Below are 8,368 nucleotides of genomic sequence, written 5' to 3' on the forward strand. Positions count from 1 at the left end.
TATGTGTCTGTCTATCCCTGTTCTCTCCTCTCTGCACAGGCCATACAAACGCTTCACACCCCGTGGTTGTTGCCAATCTAATCTGGTGGTCCCTGTGCGCACGACCCACGTGGAGTTCCAGGTCTCTGGCAGCCTCTGGAACTGCCGTTCTGCGGCCAACAAGGCAGAGTTCATCTCAGCCTATGCTACCCTCCAGTCCCTCGACTTCTTGGTGCTGACGGAAACATGGATTACCACAGAAAACACTGCTACTCCTACTGCTCTTTCCTCGTCTGACCATGTGTTCTTGCATACCCCGAGAGCATCTGGTCAGCGCGGCGGTGGCACAGGAATCCTCATCTCTCCCAAGTGGACATTCTCTCTTTTTCCCCTGACCCATCTGTCTATCTCCTCATTTGAATTCCATGCTGTCACAGTCACTAGGCCATTCAAGCTTAACATCCTTTCATTTATCGCCCTCCAGGTTCCCTTGGAGAGTTCATCAATGAGCTTGACAAGTTCCTTTCCTGAGGATGGCTCACCCCTCACAGTTCTGGGTGACTTTAACCTCCCTACGTCTGCCTTTGACTCATTTCTCTCTGCCTCCTTCTTTCCACTCCTTTCCTCTTTTGACCTCACCCTCTCACCGTCCCCCCCTACTCACAAGGCAGGCAATACGCTTGACCTCATCTTTACTAGATGCTGTTCTTCTACTAATCTCACTGCAACTCCCCTCCAAGTCTCCGACCACTACTTTGTATCCTTTTCTCTCTCGCTCTCCTCCAACACTACTCACTCTGCCCCTACTCAGATGGTAATGTGCCGTCGCAACCTTCGCTCTCTCTCTGCCGCTACTCTCTCCTCTTCCATCCTATCATCTCTTCCCTCTGCTAAATCCTTCTCCCTCCGATCTCCTGATTCTGCCTCCTCAACCCTCCTCTCCTCCCTTTCTGCATCTTTTGACTCTCTATGTCCCCTATCCTCCCGGCCGGCTCGGTCCTCCCCTCCTGCTCCGTGGCTTGACGACTCATTGCGAGCTCACAGAAGAGGGCTCCGGGCAGCCGAGCGGAAATGGAGGAAAACTAGACACCCTGCGGACCTGTCATCTTTTCACTCCCTCCTCTCTACATTCTCTTCCTCTGTTTCCGCTGCTAAAGCCACTTTCTACCACTCTAAATTTCAAGCCTCTGCCTCTAACCCTAGGAAGCTCTTTGCCACCTTCTCCTCCCTGCTGAATCCTCCTCCTCCTCCTCCCCCTCCCTCCTCCCTCTCTGTGGATGACTTCGTCAACCATTTTGAAAAGAAGGTTGACGACATCCGATCCTCATTTATTAAGTCAAATGATACCGCTGGTCCTGCTCACACTGCCCTACCCTATGCTTTGACTTCTTTCTCTCCTCTCTCTCTCGGCCGCCCAACAACCTGCCCGCTTGACCCTATCCCCTCCTCTCTTCTCCAGACCATTTCCGGAGACCTTCTCCCTTATCTCACCTCGCTCATGAACTCATCCTTGACCGCTGGCCATGTCCCTTCCGTCTTCAAGAGAGCGAGAGTTGCACCCCTCCTCAAAAAACCTACACTCGATCCCTCCGATGTCAACAACTACACACCAGTATCCCTTCTTTCTTTTCTCTCCAAAACTCTTGAGCGTGCCGTATCTAGCCAACTCTCCTGCTATCTCTCTCAGAATGACCTTCTTGATCCAAACCAGTCAGGTTTCAAGACTGGTCATTCAACTGAGACTGCTCTTCTCTGTGTCATGGAGGCTCTCCGCACTGCTAAAGCTAACTCTCTCTCCTCTGCTCCTATCCTTCTAGACCTATCCGCTGCCTTTGATACTGTGAATCATCAGATCCTCCTCTCCACCCTCTCCGAGTTGGGCATCTCCGGCGCTGCTCACTCTTGGATTGCGTCCTACCTGACAGGTCGCTCCTACCAGGTGGCGTGGTGAGAATCTGTCTCCGCACCACTTGCTCTCACCACTGGTGTCCCCCAGGGCTCAGTTCTAGACCCTCTCCTATTCTCTCTATACACCAAGTCACTTGGCTCTGTCATATCCTCACATGGTCTCTCCTATCATTGCTACGCAGACGACACACAATTAAGTTTCTCCTTTCCCCCTTCTGATAACCAGGTGGCGAATCGCATCTCTGCATGTCTGGCAGACATATCAGTGTGGATGTCGGATCACCACCTCAAGCTGAACCTCGGCAAGACGGAGCTGCTCTTCCACCCGGGGAAGGACTGCCCGCTCCATGATCTCGCTATCACGGTTGACAACTCCATTGTGTCCTCCTCCCAGAGTGCAAAGAACCTTGGCGTGACCCTGGACAACACCCTGTCGTTCTCCGCTAACATCAAAGCGGTGACCCGATCCTGCAGGTTCATGCTCTACAACATTCGCAGAGTACGACCCTACCTTACACAGAAAGCGGCACAGGTCCTAATCCAGGCACTTGTCATCTCCTGTCTGGATTACTGCAACTCACTGTTGGCTGGGCTCCCTGCCTTTGCCATTAAACCCCTACAACTTATCCAGAACGCTGCAGCCTGTCTGGTGTTCGACCTTCCCAAGTTCTCTCATGTCACCCCGCTCCTCCGCACACTCCACTGGCTTCTAGTTGAGGCTCGCATCTACTACAAGACCATTGTGCTTGCCTACGGAGCTGTGAGGGGAACGGCACCTCCTTACCTTCAGGCTCTGATCCTACACCCAAACAAGGGCACTACGTTCATCCACCTCTGGCCTGCTAGCTCCCCTACCTCTACGGAAGCACAGTTCCCGCTCAGCCCAGTCAAAGCTATTTGCTACTCTGGCACCCCAATGGTGGAACAAGCTCCCCCACGACGCCAGTACAGCGGAGTCACTGACCACCTTCCAGAGACACTTGAAACCCTACCTCTTGAAGGAATACCTGGAATAGTATAAAGTAATCCTTCTACCCCACCCCCCCTCCCTCCCATAAAAAAAATGAAAAAAAACCCACTGGCTAACATAAGTTGAATGCACCAATTTGTAAGTCGCTCTGGATAAGAGCGTCTGCTAAATGATGTAAATGTAAATGTCATTCTTGTTGCCTTCTCCCTGTTTTTTTCTAGTTACCACAGCCACAAAGTCAAAGTGGCTGTATCGTAAAAAAATATTTGTGGGGGCCTTAATTTAAGGTTAGGGTAAGGCATAAACTTAGCAGTGTGGTTGAGGTTAGGGTTAGGTTTAAAATCACATTTTAAGAAGATAAATTGTTTTTAAAAAATAGGCAGGCTTTATGACTTTGTAGCTGTGGTAACTAGTGACGACCATTCTCCCTGGTGCACTCATTCGTTCATGAGCTGGCTGCTCATTCTAAATAGTATAATCTAACCTGTTCAAATCAGTGGCAGCATATGCAGAAGTAGTCATTCGTTTTTTGACATGCAAATGTGAAATAGGTGTATTTATGCTATTGTTCAAATGCACAGATCGCTTTATACACTGAGTGTACAAAACATTAGGAACACCTTCCAAATATTGAACAGCCTCAATTCGTCAGGGCATGGACTCTACAAGGTGTCGTAAGATCTCCACAAGGATGTTGGTCCATGTTGACTCCAATGCTTCCCACAGTTGTGTCAAGTTGGCTGGATGTCCTTTGGGTGGTGGACCATTCTTGATACACACAGAAAAATGTTGAGCGTGAAAAACCCAGCAGTGTTGCAGTTCTTGACACAAACCAGTGCGCCTGGCACCTCCTACCATACCCCGTTCAAAGGTACTTGAATCTTTTGTTTTCCCAATTTACCCTCTGAATGGCACACATTCACAATCCATGTCTCAATTGTCTCAAGACTTAAAAATCCTTCTTTAACCTGTCTCATCCCCTTCAACTACACTGATTGAAGTGGATTTAACAAGTGACATCAATAGCTTTCACCTGGATTCACCTGGTCAGGTGTTCCTGTTTTGTACTCTCAGTGTATATAGAGACATTAAACAATGAACCCTTTATTTTATACTGTCTTTCACACTGTGTATTCATATATAGTATTCTTCATATAGCTTATTCTAACATACTGTATTCACCCCCTTGGCATTTTTCCTATTTTGTTGCCTTACAACCTGGAATTAAAATGGATTTTTTGGGGGTTTGTATAATTTGATTTACACAACATGAAGATGCAAAATATTTTTTATTGTGAAACAAACAAGAAATAAGACAAAAAAACTGAAAACTTGAACGTGCATAACTATTCACCCCCCCAAAGTCAATACTTTGTAAGAGCCACCTTTTGCAGCAATTACAGCTGCAAGTCTCTTGGGGTATGTCTCTATAAGCTTGGCACATCTAGCCACTTGGATTCTTGCCCATTTTCCAAGGCAAAACTGCTCCAGCTCCTTCAAGTTGGATGAGTTCCACTGGTGTACAGCAATCTTTAAGTCATACCACAGATTATCAATTGGATTGAGGTCTGGGCTTTACCTAGGCCATTCCAAGACATTTAAATGTTTCCCCTTAAACCACTCGAGTGTTGCTTTAGCAGTATGCTTAGGGTCATTGTCCTGCTGGAAGGTGAACATCTGTCCCAGTCTCAAGTCTCTGGAAGACTGAAACAGTCCAAGTACAATACCAAGTATGTGTACTTCACCATCCGCCCCTTTTATTGGTAAACTACAAGGTAGTGTAAACACTGTGTCATTTAACGATCCAATACGTAATATGGTACACTTGTCATAATTAGGTTTTAGTCCAGAGAGGCTAGAAAAGTGATCAAGGTCTTCAATAAGACTGTGCAGGGATCCAGATTGCGGACTTAAGAAAAAACTTGAGTCATCGGCACTTTTGTTTTTATCTCCTAATTTTAATAGCTAGCATTTCAATGGCCATAATAAATAGATATGGAGACAACGGACAGCCTTGTTTTACTCCTCTTAAAAGCTCAATACTTTATGAGAAGTAACCATTATTTACTATTTTACATCTGGTGTTGCTGTACATAACTTTAACCCATTGTATAAGAGATTCAAGTAATCCAGGTATTTGTATATAAATTCCAGTTGTACTTTATCAAACGCCTTTTCAAAATCTGCAATGAAGAACAATCCTGGTATCTTTGATGTTTCATAATGTTCAATTGTTTCAAGTAATTGTTGTATATTATCTCCAATATATCGTCCATGTAAAAAACCTGTCTGATCAGGATGAACAATATCTGGTAAAACCTTTTTTATTCTATGTGCTATGCATTTCGCCAGGATTTTCACATCACAACATTGAAGTGTAAGAGGCCTCCAGTTTTTTAAATGGACTGGATCTTTATTCTTACCACATGGGTCCTGTTTTAGTAGTAATGAAATCAGACCTTCTAATTGAGTACCTGAAAGTCTACAATTTTTATAGGAGTAATTAAAACATGCTAATAATGGATCTTTGAGTACATCAAAAAAGGTCTGATATACCATGACTGCTATTGGCTGTATCAACTGTCTGTCACCACCATCAAATTATACAGTATATTACCAAAGATAGTACAGTATGAGTGCAGTTTAGGAACTCTGTGATATTACAGTTTTTCTCAACATGCATTTTTTGGAACAATGTTGTCTATTTTCAGAGTCCACAAGACACAGAACTCTGGCCTTTTGCAACAAAATGTAGTTGTCTTCTCAAAACATAAATACATTCATCAAAACTGTATTATACAGTCAAAATTGCAAAAAGAGGCATACTTATTTCTTGAGTCCAATCAGACAAAACAGAAAGTTGCTCATACTGTAGTTTTATAAACTTTCCATAGGCGCACATAAACACAATCCACAATTGAAATAAGGAAAGGTGAATACAATGGAGGAACACAACTGATATGAATGTATAGGCCTCAATCCACACCAAAGCAAAGCTCTATAATGGAAGGTCACAGTGTTGGAGATGATGACATAGCGTAACCCAACTTTAGACTGATCCCATTGCCTAGATCATTCCCTATATTGTAGGCCTACATGGTATGGCACTGATGGGGTGAATTAGAATTTCGTGCAGTAGTATTTACTGATTGCCGAAAACAGAGAACACAATTGCACACATTTCTCATCTGATGAAACAATGTGCTAATATTCTGTGTATAAAACAATAAACAGTGAATTTTGATTTCACTGATGACATTTGTATTTAAAGTTTTGCAGAAGGTGGTCTAAGATATGCAGGTCAGTTAAAACGGCAAGAAAATGATCAGTTTTGTAAATGTATTTGAGCGTTGCTGTTCTGCTATAGTTAGATCCAATGATTGCTTGTATGCGATTGAGAAAAACTGTAAACATAATAACCGCACATTGACTCCGTACCGGTACCCCCTGTATATAGCCTCGCTATTGTTCTTTTTACTGCTCCTCTTTAATTAGCTAATAGAACAATAAGAAAGAGAGTTCCAAACCTCTCTGCCGATAACAGCTAGTTTTCAGTTTTCCCCTCCCCACTCAGACCACTGCCAGACAGTCCTAGCAAAATTCTTGCTTGAGAAATGTCTCTTTGTTAAAACCTCTTAAGAATCGGACCCTTTTTTTCAATTTTCGCCTAAAATGACATACCCAAATCTAACTGCCTGTAGCTCAGGACCTGATGCAAGGATATGCATATTCTTAATATAATTTAAAAGGAAACACTTTGAAGTTTGTGGAAATATGAAATTAATGTAGGAGAATATAACACATTAGATCTGGTAAAAGATAATACAAAACAAAACAATGCAAGAGAAAGGCCAGACAGTGATGTAGGAATCTAGGTGTCATTTAGATGTTGTCCACAAGATGGCAGCAGTGTGTGTGCAAAGTTTCAGACTGATCCAGTGAAGAATTACATCACTACACAATATTTTGTATAATGTCTGCCAGGAGTTTTCCCAAATGTGCCGAACTGGTAAATTTATACATTTTCATGTACCTATAGAGAACATACAAAAATGCTATGGTAATAAAAAAACTAAGTTTACACACTCCCAGGAATGTCATACATGATGGATCATTAGCTTCCCTACAGAAAAGACACTAACCTTCACACCTCTAGATGGCCAGCCGGGGTGGGTGTGGAGTCAGAGACAGCAGTGGGGTCAAACTGTAGAACCCAGTTCCTACATTTGAATATAAAATTGATTTTTCAAACAAAACTACACTACATTTTATCTCTGGGACCCTCAGGATGACAAATCAGAACATGATTACTGAATGTAAGTACAATAATTACCTTCAGAGGTGAATGTATCAAACCAGTTGACGTGATAAAAGTGTTTTGTTGTTGTGCACTATCCTCAAACAATAGCATGGTATTTTTTTTTACTGTAATAGCTACTGTAAATTGTACACTGCAGTTAGATTAACAAGAATTTAAGCTTTCTGCCTATACAAGACATTCCTATGTCCCGGAAAGCTATTTTTGTTTCTTTTTGACCATTTTAATTGAAAACAATCACAGTAAGGTACTTAATTGTTACCCAGACTTTTTTTTATATTGAGATAAAAATGGCTGCATTGGATCTTTAACTTAAAATATTAGTAATTTAATAGGATCTCTGTGGCCACTCACCACCTGGTTGTCATAGGTAACTAGTATCATCAGGCTGGGTGTGGTCAGAGCCATATACAGTGCATTCTGAAAGTATTCAGACCCCTTGACTTTTTCCACATTTTGTTTAGTGACAGCCTTATTCTAAAATAGATTTTTTTTTAAAATCCTTCATCAATCAACACACAATACCCCATAATGACAAAGCAAAAACAGTTTTTTAAACATTTTGCAAATTGATTACAAATAAAAAACTGAAAGAAGTAACCAGACCCTTTACTCAGTACTTTGTTGAACCACCTTTGGCAGCGATTACAGCCTTAAGTCTTCTTGGGTATGACGCTACAAGCTTGGCACACATGTATTTTGGGAGTTTTTCCCATTCTTCTCTGCAGATCCTCTCAAGCTCTGTCAGGTTGGACGGGAGCGTCACTGCACAGCTATTTTCAGGTCTCTAGAGATGTTTGATCGGGTTCAAGTCCGGGCTCTGGCTGGGCCACTCAAGGACATTCAGAGACTAGTCCCGAAGCCATTCCTGCGTTGTCTTGGCTGTGTGCTTAGGGTCATTGTCCTGTTGGAAGGTGAACCTTCGCCCCCAGTCTGAGGTCTTGAGTTCTCTGGAGAAGGTAAAAAACATCCCCACAGCGTGATGCTGCCACCACCATGCTTCACCAGGTTTCCTCCAGACGTGACGCTTGGCATTCAGGCCAAAGATTTCAATCTTGGTTTCATCAGACCAGAGAATCTTGTTTCTCATGGTCTGGAGTCCTTTAGGTGCCTTTTGACAAACTCCAAGCGGGCTGTCATGTGCCTTTTACTGAGGAGTGGCTTCCGTCTGGCCACTCTACCATAAAGGCCTG

The sequence above is a fragment of the Coregonus lavaretus genome, assembly GCF_964263955.1.
Source record: "Coregonus lavaretus genome assembly, chromosome: 1".
Taxonomy (NCBI): domain Eukaryota; kingdom Metazoa; phylum Chordata; class Actinopteri; order Salmoniformes; family Salmonidae; genus Coregonus; species Coregonus lavaretus.